This window comes from Mesoplodon densirostris, chromosome 5 (assembly GCF_025265405.1).
Source record: "Mesoplodon densirostris isolate mMesDen1 chromosome 5, mMesDen1 primary haplotype, whole genome shotgun sequence".
Taxonomy (NCBI): Eukaryota; Metazoa; Chordata; class Mammalia; order Artiodactyla; family Ziphiidae; genus Mesoplodon; species Mesoplodon densirostris.
This window is the reverse complement of record NC_082665.1, coordinates 44,748,363-44,761,681: the sequence shown is the minus strand read 5'-3', so window position 1 is coordinate 44,761,681 and position 13,319 is coordinate 44,748,363. Positions and strand designations below refer to the sequence as shown.

General features: G+C 36.4%; 1 pseudogene; it reads left to right on the top strand.

The window, feature by feature from the left end:
- The first annotated feature begins 12,134 nt into the window (after window positions 1-12,134).
- Window positions 12,135-13,066, top strand: LOC132491126 (transcription initiation factor IIB-like; annotated as a pseudogene).
- The last annotated feature ends 253 nt before the right edge of the window (window positions 13,067-13,319 follow it).

Sequence of the window (13,319 nt, the reverse complement as noted above, 5' to 3'; positions counted from 1 at the left end):
TTTCTGAGGCTTGATTTTTGACCCAAGATGTGATCTGCCCTGGAGAATATTCCATGTGCACTTGAGAAGAAAGTGTATTCTGCCACTTTCACGTGGAATGTTCTGTAAATATCAGTTTAAATCTATGTGGTCTATTGTGTCATCTACAGCTTGTGTTTCCTTATTTATTTTCTGTTTGGATGATCTGTCCATTGGTGTAAGTGGGGTGTTAAAGTCCCTTACTCTCATTTTGTTACTGTCAATTTTCCCTTTCATGGTTGTTAGTATTTGCCTTATGTACTGAGGTGCTTCTATGTTGGGTGCATAAACATTTATAATTGTTATAGTAAATATGAAAATTGTTTGCCTGCTTCTTGTATTCCTAGAGCATCAACACTAAAGAACTGTAGCGAATTACAGAACAACTCAGTTATTAGAAAATCCAGGTTCTAGATCTAAACTTGTAATTTCCTAATTGTTGGACCTTGACTAGTTCCTTCCTCTCAACAGCTTAGAGTCCCTGCACTTTATTAGAAAGAAGCCTCCTAAAAACCCAGACAGGACAATGGCTCTTTTAAACCATATTTGTTTTGTACCTTAAAGAGCATCAGTTAGTATAAAACTGGCCTCTAGCTGAGCTGTATTGTTTGAGTTCAACTTCCTAGGGAAATTGACTTTGTCTTGCTATGTCTGATAACGGGAACTCATTTGTTTCAAACTCAGGACAATATCAGCTACTCCATCCTTGCATTATTGGCTTTTGTCTGCTCTCATGAAGGACTTGCTTGTATCTCTGGCTTCTGGTATTCACATTGCATTCAGTTGCCAACTTCACTTTTACTAACATCTCCATTGCATGCTGAACTCGTGCAGAATTCTGGAAGTATCTAAGCATCTGAAGGATATCTGAGGCTGTCACGGGTTTTCTTTGACCATAGGCAGCTGTGTTCAGCTTCTTGCAGCTGACCAGATAACATTTGCTTTGGAAAACTACCTTATGCTCCTCAATCTTTTCTTCCTCCAAGAAAAGCATTTCTCCAAGATTTCCTTGGATTTATGTATTTATTTAAATGTAAAAGTGGAGATTGGATTAGATAATTTTTGAGCTTCCTTTGTTTTTGACAGAGTATGATTTTATAAATCTATATTTGAATATGTATTTTTTTAAAGATTCATAGACTTTTTCACTAATACAATTTTTTTTTCTCTTTAAGGAACATAGCTCATCTTGAACATTCCTCTCTTATAGAATGGAAGGATGATATTTTAAAATCACAGGACTTGCATTCTTCTAAATGTAATTGCGTTTATTTGCAGTTTTACCCAGTTCATGTTAATTAATTTAAACCTACAGTAGTTCACTGAGTGAAAAAGATCACTGCTAGATTTCTTGGATATAAAATATAACTGACAGATACTATTTAACTTCAAGGAAGTTATACTATATTTGATAATCCAAAATGTATGGAATTTAAGAAAAAAAATGTCATGAAGAACATAGGGGTAAGACAGGAATAAAGACACAGACCTACTAGAGAATGGACTTGAAGATATGGGGAGGGGGAAGGGTAAGCTGTGACAAAGCGAAAGAGCGGCATGGACATATATACAGTACCAAACGTAAGGTAGATAGCTAGTGGGAAGCAGCCGCATAGCACAGGGAGATCAGCTCGGTGCTTTGTGACCGCCTGGAGGGGTGGGATAGGGAGGGTGGGAGGGAGACGCAAAAGGGAGGGGATATGGGAGCATATGTATATGTATAACTGATTAAATTTGTTATAAAGCAGAAAAAAAAATTAAACTTAACTGGTAAAATAAAATAAAAAAAAATCCAAAATGAAATTGTTTTTATTCCTTTATGTATTGTTTTCAATTTCTTCTATCTTATTCTATATCAGTACACATATTCTTTCATTATATCGTTTCCTTTATAATTTTGCTGAAGATCTGCCTCACTCTCTCTCTTTTTATGACAATCCAGTTAAATATAAACTTCCTACAGTTCAAAAAGGGGAAGCGTTATTAATTTGAAATTGACCTAATTGTTCCAGGTGTGGTTTTTTTTTTTTTTTTTTTTTTTTTTTTTTTTGCGGTATGCGGGCCTCTCACTGTTGTGGCCTCCCCCGTTGCGGAGCACAGGCTCCGGACGCGCAGGCTCCGGACGCGCAGGCTCAGCGGCCATGGCTCACGGGCCCAGCCGCTCCGCGGCATATGGGATCCTCCCAGACCGGGGCACGAACCCGTATCCCCTGCATCGGCAGGCGGACTCTCAACCACTTGCGCCACCAGGGAGGCCCCAGGTGTGGTTTTTTTACATCCAATTTTTCTGAGGCTGCTAATACTTGTTTTGTAGTCTGTGTTAGCCAGAACACAGCATTAGTTCATGGCAGAACGGTAGGACTCCAGTTAATGAGAAGCTCAGGAAATAGAAGGAGAAGAAGGAGAAGGAAGAGAAAAAGAGGAAGAAGAAGAGGGAAGGGGTAGGAAAGTAAAAGGGAGAGAAGACAGGAAGGGGGAAGAGGAAGAAGAAGAAAAACACTGAGGATATTGTCAAATTAATGAGTAGAAGAGAAGAAATGTCATTTCATCTCCATAAAATTTTTGTTTTGTTCCTAAACTAAAGCCATCATAGAGCATTACATAAAGCATACTCCTTTTATGTAATAACCTTCACTGTATGTCATAAGGTTTTCCTCCCTCTTTATAACAGAAAAAAAACTTCAAACTCCTTAAACTTGATAAGAAATTTAATTATATTTGGTCATCAGTAATTTATGGTTCCAAATTATACCAAATTGGCAGCTGCTGATGTGAAGTGCAAATGAAATCAGACCAATTCTAACCAAATCAGGCATAAAATTATATTTTAATAAACTTTGATTCTACTTCCTATTACCCTTTTCTCTTTATCCTGCATGCCTGAGCTCCATGTGTAATTTGTGTACACAGATGTTAAGTTTTCTTGCTTTGATAAGTTAAAAACCTGATTGTTGAAATGAAGGTATTCATATATACAGGCAGAAACCAATGAAAGTTAAAATGCACACACACAATGGTGATGCAGAGCTACTGCTAAAGAAATAAAGAGCCAAAGTAGAAGAAACAATGTATGTTTCTCAACTCTGCTGTATTTCTTTTGTAGGATTAACAGTTTGGCTAGCCTGCTAGTTTTGGCACTATTCATATAGCAGGAGGAACTAAGAAGATGCAGTGGTGAATATAGACTTTTGGTTAAAAAAAAAGTAAAATAAATTCAGTGTATCTATTTTTATAGAAAATTGGAAGCTAGAAATGTTGACCTGAAATAAATAGACTGCCAGATATCTCTGTAGCAAAGATGGGCTTATTCAGGATTAGCAGAGAAGTGCAATTTGGGTCTGCCACCTGGCAAGCCACATGCAAGGCTCCACACAGCAAGGGAAGGAGAATGCTTTTATAGAGAAGAAAAAGAAGTTGAGAAGGCCTTAGTAAAAAAGAGGCCATGCCTTTTCATTGGCTGAGTCCTTGCCAGGAAAGAAGAGGAGTCTTCCTTCTTCCTGTTGGGTTCTGCTATCATCACAGGCAGAGAGAGCCTTCAGGTCTCTCTGGTCTTGTGACTCTATTTAACTGAGGTTTCTGTTTATTATTTTTTTAAAATATTTTCTTCGTTTGATCAAGATCTTTCTCTGAAAATACTGCTGATCAAGAGTCAGGTGTTCTAGTTTCAGTGGTCTTTTGTCTCTCCATGCCAAGAAGGATCTTTTCTGGATGTAGTGTTTCAAGTTGGGGGGAAAGTACACAGATTGGAAACCTATTGGAGTCACAAGAAGGAATAGCACTTTTTATCTAAAGTCCATATGTTATCAAGATCATAAACATTGGAGATCATCTGAAGCATTATATCATCATTAAGATCTGGTGACAAACTTCCAACAGGCCTGGTCCAGGTATCCTGAGAAAGTTGTCTTATTAGCTGTCATCTGCTTCAATTCCAGGAAATTTTAACTTTCAGTTCACCAGATATGTGCAGATCCAGTCAATGTTCAGTGCTTTATTTAGGTTTGTCATGGGAATCCAAGAGACTATTCCTTAGAGTTTGGTGGCACAAGGGTTGGTTAGTAGTACCTGATAGGATCCTCTCCAATGAGGTTGAAGATAATTTATCTGGAGGTGCTTTATCCAGTAGAGGAAATCTCCAGGTTGCAAGGTGGGATGCTTAAGGACTTTGTCTCCAGAAAGTGCATTGTGAAAAGATTGCTCTATTAAAGTATAGTTATTTTTAATAGAAGCAATTAGGCCTTTGCAATATTGCAATATCTGTCATTTTTATCAGTTGTGGGTCAAAAGAAGCAGGAGCCAAGTGCATTGGGAATCCTGTGACTATCTCAAAGGATGAGAATTTATAAGTTCTGCAAGTGGTAGGTCTGAAATTTAGAAGGACCAATGGCAATGCTTTTGGCCAAGGTATTTGGAGGGTCTCTACAAATTTTGCCAATTGTCTTTTTTTTAATTTATTCATTTTCAGTGAAGTATGATTGATTTATAATATTGTATTAGTTTCAGGTATACAGCAACGTGATTCTTTTATATATATATTACCTATATTACCATTGTAGGCTGTTACAAGATCTTGAATATAGTTCCCTGGGCTATACAGTAAATCCTTATTGTTTATCATTTTTATATATGGTAGTGTGTATCTGTTAATCCCATATTTCTAATTTATCCCCCCTTCCCCTTTGGTAACTGTAAATTTGTTTTCTGTCTGAGTCTGTTTGGTTTGTAAATAAGTTCATTTGTACTATTTTTAAGATTCCGCATATAAGTGATATCATAGGATATTTGTCTTTCTCTGTCTGACTTATTTCACTTAGTATGATAATCTCTAGATCCATCAATGTTGCTGCAACATGTTCTTTTTTATGATTAATATTCCATGGTAGCATATATATATATGTATATGAAATCTTCTTAAGCCAGTCATCTATTGATGGGCACTTGTGTTGCTTCCATGTTTTGGGTATTGTAAATAGTGCTGCTATGAACTAACTCGGGTGCATGTATCTTTTCAAATTAAGAGTTTTTGTCTTTTCCAGATATATGCCCAGGGGTGGGATTCCTAGATCATGTGGTAACTTTATTTTTTTACTATTTTAAGGAAGTTCTGTACTGTTTTCCATAGTGGCTGCACCAGTTTACATTCCCACCAACAGTGTAGGAGGGTTCCCTTTTCCCCACACTATCTCTAGCATTTACTATTTGTAGCTTTTTGATGATGGGCATTCTGACCAGTGCAAGGTGATACCTCATTTGTAGTTTCGATTTGCATTTCTCTAGTAATTAGTGATGTTGAGCATCTTTTTATGTGCCTGTTGGCCATTTGCATGCCTACTTTGTAGAAATGTCTGTGTCTTCTGCCCATTTTTTAAATTGTGATGTGTGTTTCTTTGATATTGAGTCGTATGAGCTGTTTATATATTTTGGAAATTAATCCCTTGTAGGTCACATCAAATTTGCAAATATTTTTTCCCAGTCCATAGGCTGTCTCTTCATTTTGTTTACAGTTTCTAAATTTTCTAAATTCTACAGTTTCATAAATTTTAGGATTATTTTTTCTAGTTCTGTGAAAAATGTCAGGGGTAATTTGATAGGGATCATGTTAAATCTGTGTGTTGCTTTGGGTAGGATGGCCATTTTAACCGTATCAATTCTTCAGTCCAAGAGCATAGGATCTCTTTTAATTTCCTTGACTCATCTTTGATTTTTTTACAGTGTTTTATAGTTCTCAGCATATAAGAGAATTATATGCTGAGAATTATACATTTCACCTGCTTGGTTAGATTTTTTTTTTTCTTGATGTGATTTTAAACAGGATTTTTTTTTTTTTTTTTACTTTCTGGTATTTCATTGTTAGTGTAAAGAAATGCAATGGATTTCCATATGCTAATTTTGTGTCCTGTTACCTTGCTGAATTCATTTATAAGATCTAATAGTTTTTGTGTGGAGTCTTTATGGTTTTCTGTATAGAGTATCATGTAATCTGCATATAATGCCAGTTTTACATCCTCTCTTCCTATTTGGATATATTTTATTTCTTTTTCTAGTCTTATTGCTATAGCTAGGATATCCAATACTATGTTGAATAGAAGTGGTGAGAGTGGGCATCTTTGTCTTATTCCTCAATTTACCAAGAAGGCTTTCAGCTTTTCATTGTTGAGTATTGTGTTGGCTGTAGGTTTGTCATAAATAGCTCTTACTATGTTGATATATTTTCTCTCTATCATTTTGGTGAGAGTTTTTATCATGAATGGATGTTGAATTTTATCAAATGCTTTTTCTGCATCTATTGAGATGATCATGTGGTTTTTGTCTTTTCTTTTGTTGATGTGGTTTATCACATTGATTAACTTGCCTGTGTGGAACCATCCTTGTGACCTTGTGATGAATCCAATTTGATAATAGTGTATGATCCTTTATATGTGTTGTTGGATTTAGTTTGCTAATATTTTGTTGATGATTTTGCATCTATGTTCATCAAAGATATTGGCCTGTAATTTTTTTAGTTCTGTCTTTGCTTGGCTTTGATATCAGGGTGATGGTGGCTTCATAGAATGACTTTGGGAGTGTTCCCTCTCTTCAGTCTTTTGGAAGAGTTTGAGAAGGATAGATATAAGTTCTTCTTTGTATATTTAGTAGATGTCCCCAGTGAAGCCCTCTGGTCCTGGACTTTTGTTTGCAAGGAGTTTGTTTGTTTTGTTTTTATTTTATTTTTAATTTTTATTTATTTTAAATTTATTTTAAATTTATTTTTATTTTAGTATTTTTTAATTACAGATTCTATTTCACTTTTAGTGATGGGTCTGTTCAAATCATCTATTTCTTCTTGATTCAGTTTTGGTGGGCTGTATGTTTCTAGAAACTTGTTTATTTCTTCTACATTGTCCATTTTGTTGCACATAACTGTTCATATTATTTTCTAATAATTTTTTGTATTTCGGCAGTATCACAGTGTATAATTCAGCCTGTTGGGCTGAAGGAGCTGTAGATAAAGAGGCTGCCTTAATAATATCAAAAGGAGTGGCAATAGCAAACCCAACACAATGTTTGCTATTGTCACCTTTTAAATAAGAACCATCAGTGAACTATGAGAAGTCAGTGTACCCAAATTAATTTCCTGAAGATCATCATGAATACTCAGGAGGTGGTCAATCAGCTTTAAGCAGTTGCGAGGTACTTCATCAGTGATGGAGGTAACAAGGTTAAGGTTATTTCAACATAAAAGTTACATGAAGAAGAGTTAACAAAGGCTTCATAGGAGCTGAGGCAACTGGCTGAGAAATATTGAATATGATGAGAATTCAGGAGAGCTTTTACTGCATGAGGTACAAAAATGGTTAAAGGGGAACCCACAACAGTTTTCTCAGTGGTCTTAACCAAAAGGGCTGTTGCTCTAATGCCTCTAAGGCAAGGGGGTATCCATGTGCCACAAAGTTCAGTTACTGGGTGTAATACCGTATGAGTTGATGGTGGTCCCTATGTCTTTGGGTGAATACTTCAAGGGCATTCCCTTCCTTTTCATATACACAAAAGAAAAAGGAAATAAGATCATTGGGCTGCCCAAGGGCAAGTGTGTTCATCAAACTCTCCTTTAAGGCCTTAAAGTCTATGTCATCCTGTTCTGACCATCAAGTTGGGTCAAGGTTGTTATTGTTGAGTAAAACATACAGAACTTTGGCCACAACAGAGATACTTGGAATCTAATTTCAACAATAACCAAGTAGCCTGAGAAATCCTCACATTTGGCACTTAATTTAGATTTTGGGAAGTTTAGGACACCCTTAAGTCTATCTGGATCTAAGTGCAGGCCTTGTTTGGATATCAGCTGCCCTAAATATTAAACCTAGGTTGGGCAAACTGCAATTTTTCTTTGTCCCTTTAAGGCTAAAAACTTTAGCAATTAGATGCTTTCTTGCTGTGAGAAAGCTTGAGAAGGACACAAATTATCCTCATATTGCAACAAATAGGACCCCTAGGGAACTTTCTATCATCCAGATCAGCCTTCATGATTTTCAAGAAATGAGAAGGCCCCTGAGTCAAACCCTGAGGCATTGCTGTCCAGGTGAATTGTTTTTCTTCCCAAATGAAGGCAAAAAGTATTGGCTAAATTTATCAACTGGAATACTAAAGAAGGTACTGCATAAATCAATTATAGTGAAGAATTTACTTCTGATGGGAATGGATGTTAATAATTATGAGGGTTAGGAACAACAGGGTATCAAGGTATAACAGGGCTGTTTATTGCTTGAAAGTCCTGAAGGAACCTCCACTCCTAGTCCTTAGGTTTTCTTACCAGTATAAAGGATGTGTTACAGGGCCTAGTACAAGGGATAATGAAGCCTTGAGTCTTGTAATCTTCTATTATGGGCTTAATATCTTGAAGGGCATCAGGCGCGCAGGCTCAGCGGCCATGGCTCACAGACCCAGCTGCTCCGTGGCATGTGGGATCCTCCCGGACCGGGGCACGAACCCATGTCCCCTGCATCGGCAGGCAGGCTCCCAACCACCGCGCCACCAGGGAAGCCCTCCTGAGAAGAGTTTTTGAGGGATCTATTTGAATCTTGATGGGATGTGCTCTGTGAATGTTACCAGCTAACAGTTGGAAATTTTGTCCATAAGAAGGATACTAGCTAAATAAATAGGGACAAATAATCAGTTTCCCCCTCCCCCCAAAATCAGCTCTGTTACCTTCAGAGGCAGAACAAATAAAACGTCAGAGTCATTTAACTCAACTGGTTGGTTACTTCTAATGACTACTGTCAAATTCAAGAATGATTCCCCCTTTTTGGAGAAAGAAATTCTGGCATTATACTTCCCTAAGAAGTCTCAACCTAATAAATGTATAGAAGTAGAGGAAATAAGGGGAAAAAAAAGGGTTTGTATCTCTCAGAGGGCCTAAACAAAAGGGATTAGGTTCAGAGACATGAACCTCTTGAGGTTCATTAGAGATCCCCACTGTTAGAACTATATATTTTAGTACTCCAAGGCAGGGGCTGTTTTTTTGTTTGTTTGTTTGTTTGTTTGTTTTTTGAGGTATGCGGGCCTCTCACTGTTGTGGCCTCTCCTGTTGCGGAGCACAGGCTCCAGACGCGCAGACTCAGTGGCCATGGCTCACGGGCCCAGCCGCTCCGCGGCATGTGGGATCTTCCCGGACTGGGGCACGAATCCGTGTCCCCTGCATCGGCAGGCGGACTCTCAACCACTGCACCACCAGGGAAGCCCCAGGGGCTGTTTTATAGTAGTGGTGTTGAGCCTGAAAGTGTGGCTCCAGTGTCAATTAGGACTGGAAGAGATTCATCCCTGATCTGGAGAAATGTAAGCTTCCAGGGAGCAGAGTGTAAAAAGGAAGAATGAATATTTATTTTTTAAAAAATATGTAAATTTAGTAACATGAAAACACAGGAAGTAACATGAGGAACATCAAAAACATAAGCTTAGAACCCTGCCATTCCACAGCTCCTGCTTTAAAAAATCATCCATAAAGAACCATGATTTTGGACTAAAAATAATTCATTGATATTTCTTAATCTAACTCAACTATTTCAACTGAAAATGCCATGGTAAGTAATGTACAGAAAGTGCAAATGACATTTTCAGGAAATCTATTGGAATCGTTACTAGTATAATCACAGAAATTGAAAAGAAACTATATGTAAATTTGTCACAATTGTTTATTTTCAAAATATTTAGAAATAAATGCAAGTTTTTCTGAAAAAAAATCAAGAAGCCATGTTTTGTTATAGTAAAGTACACTCATGAAGGTGGTTTTTAAAACACCTTAAACCATAAGTCACAAAGAATCAAATAATTTTCACCTATAAAAAGTAAGCAGAAACTAGGAAAGAAATCAATTCAATTTACAAATTAAAACTACACAACCAATTAGATATATTCCACCAAACATTTGGGGAATATTAAAAGAAATTAGGAATATAAATAGGGGGAAAGTAATGAGAGCTGACTGAACTCAGAAAATAAATAGAAGAAAAAATAAAAGTGTATATGAAATAATGAATAAATTGTAAGTTTTCTTACAGTCAAGTACAATCAAATATATCTGAATGAAAACTTAATAAGGGCAATTAAAGAAAAACAGTGAAACAGCCAAAGGAATGATGTAAGGAAAGAAATAAAAAATGGACAGAGAGGGCTTCCCTGGTGGCGCAGTGGTTGAGAGTCCACCTGCCGATGCAGGGGACATGGGTTCGTGCCCCGGTCTGGGAAGATCCCACATGCCGCGGAGCGGCTGGGCCCGTGAGCCATGGCCGCTGAGCCTGCGCGTCCAGAGCCTGTGCTCCGCAACGGGAGAAGCCACAACAGTGAGAGTCCCGTGTACCACACACACACACACACACACAAAATATATATATATGTATATATAACATACATAGATTTTAATGCACCAAATATTACAGCAATCACCTTTATAAAGAAAAAACTTGAAAAGCAATGAGATATAGATAGAAACACTATGAATAACAGAAATTAACAGCATTCTCATTATAAGAAAGATAAAGTGGGGAGAAATGATTAAAGATATATAAGAACTGAATGATATAATCAATAAAGTAGATGTTATGAATATTAAATATATATATTTATATACTTTCACCATGAAAATAGAGAATATAACTTCTTCTCATTTGTTCATGAAACTTTATGTATTGTCATGAAGAAAATACCACTATGTTCCTTAAAGCAGAAGTGTTGCAAACAGACTTTCTGATCACAATGATATAACACTACAAGTTATCAACAACATAAAAGGCCATTCCATCTTGAAGTTTTAAAGCTTTCTGTTAGATAATTATTGGGCTAAAGTGTAACCTAACACTAAAAATCAAAAAATTCTTAGAAATATTACTGATGAATATTCTACATATCAAAATACATGGGAGTCATTTAAAGCAGCAATCAGACCAAACAGTCATAGCCCTAAATGTTTTTATCAGTGAAAATGAACATAAGTGAAAATAAATTAATTAGATTCCCAGTTTTCTTTTAAAAAAACTAGAAAAAGTAACCAAAAAAAAAAAACCCCAATGCTAAGTAAGATGAGGGATTTTAATATAAAAACAGGAATGAATGACATGGAAAAAATTGATTTTGTGTGAAAAATTTTACCAAAGAACATTAGCTAACTTAAGTAAGGAAAAACAAATGTCAAGGTGAAACTGGGTACTGAAATGGGGAAAAGGGAAAAATTATGAGTGCTCTCATACGTTTCTTCAAATAAATGCATTTATAGGGAAATACAATTTACCAAAGCCATCCTCTTTAGAGATACAAAGCTTAAGTTTACTGATGTCTGTAGAAAACAACAGTTAAAGAGAAAAAATGGGTAGGAAAGGAACTACCCCCACTCCCCCGCCAAAGTCAGGCCATATGAATTCAAAGGCAAAAATCTACAAAATCAGAAACCCAGTAGTTGCAATGTTTCATAAATTGGTTCAGAGTATTGAAATTAAAGGAAATCTTCCTATAATTTTTATGAAGTGTTACATTCATAAACAAACCTAGTAAAAACAGTACCAGAAAAAGAATATTACTTATGAAATATCAATGCAAAGTATTAAATATAAGTTAATAAACTCAATATCCTATTATGAAAATGATTTACCATGACCAAGTGTAATTTATTCCAGAAATGCAAGATTTGTTTAATATTGTCAAATTATGAATATAATCTACCATATTCTTAGATATAAAGCTTTTGACAAAATTTAAATCCTATTTCTGGAAAAAAAACCCTTCAAATAAGTAGAAATGTGTGTGTGTGTAAGGATAAGATATATACTCTAAATATATTCTAACAGAATATATATAATATATGCTAAATCTTAAAGTCATCTTATGTAACATGTGAATACTAACTGCACTTCCACTAAGATTAGGAACAAGGAACCAGTGCCTGTTAAGAATCAACACTTTCTGGAAGCATTAGCCAATACAGTTAGACAAAATATATCAATTAGAATAATAAGAATTATAAAACAAGAAATAAACAGTCTCAGTTTATATGAAATAAGTTTATATATCCTAAGTATTTATGTTAGATCCCAGAAACTCAATATTAAAAACTAGGACTAGACAGTCTCTTCGTGTCTGCAGTGTGTCTGTTGTACCTGGTGGCTGGAATCACAGTGGCCGTGAAGATGGCGTCTACCAGCCGTTTGGATGCTCTTCCAAGAGTCACATGTCCAAACCATCCAGATGCGATCTTAGTGGAGGACTACAGAGCTGGTGATATGATCTGTCCTGAATGTGGTCTGGTTGTAGCAACAAAAGATCCATCTCGAGTTGGAGATTCTCAGAATCCTTTTCTGAGTGATGGAGATTTGTCTACTATGAATGGTAAGGGTATAGGAGCTGCAGGTTTGGATGAATGTGGTAATTTTAAGTACCAGAATAGGAGAATCATAAGTAATTCTGATTGGGCAATGATTAATGCATTCAAATAAATCACTACCATGGCAGACAGAATCAACCTCCCTCGAAATATAGTTGGTTGAACAAATAATCTATTCAAGTAAGCGTATGAAGAGAACAGCCTGAGGGAAGGGCTAATGATGCCATAGCTTCTGCTTGTCTCTATATTGCCTGCAGACAGGAAGGAGTTCCTAGGACATTTAAAGAAATATGTGCTGTATCACGAATTTCTAAGAAAGAAATCGGTCGATGTTTTAAACTTATTTTGAAAGCTTTAGAAACCAGTGTGGATTTGATTACAACTGGGGACTTCTTGTCCAGGTTTTGTTCCAACCTTTGTCTTCCTAAACAAGTACAGATGGCAGCTACACATATAGCCCATAAAACTGTGGAGTTGGACTTGGTTCCTGGAAGGAGCCCGATATCTGTGGCAGCGGCCGCCATTTACATGGCCTCACAGGCATCAGCTGAGTAAAGGACCCAAAAAGAAATTGGAGATATTGCTGGTGTTGCTGATGTTACAATCAGACAGTCCTACAGACTAATCTATCCTTAGGCTCCAGATCTGTTTCCTACAGACTTCAAATTTGACACCCCTGTGGACAAACTACCACAGCTATAAATTGAAGCAGCTAATGTCAAACGCCTATGAACACTGAACTTTGCCTGTTGTACATAGCCTATACAAAGTGCTGGATTGAGCCTTTAATAAGGAAAAATGAAAGACATGGTACACATTCCAGGGCTAAATATTAATTGCTTGGCCTTCTATATGTATATACTAGTGAAATATATTTAATGATTTAAATTTCTTACTGAATATGCTTTCTTTTGTAGCAATCTAGGAAACTGTATTTTGGAAGATATTTGAAATT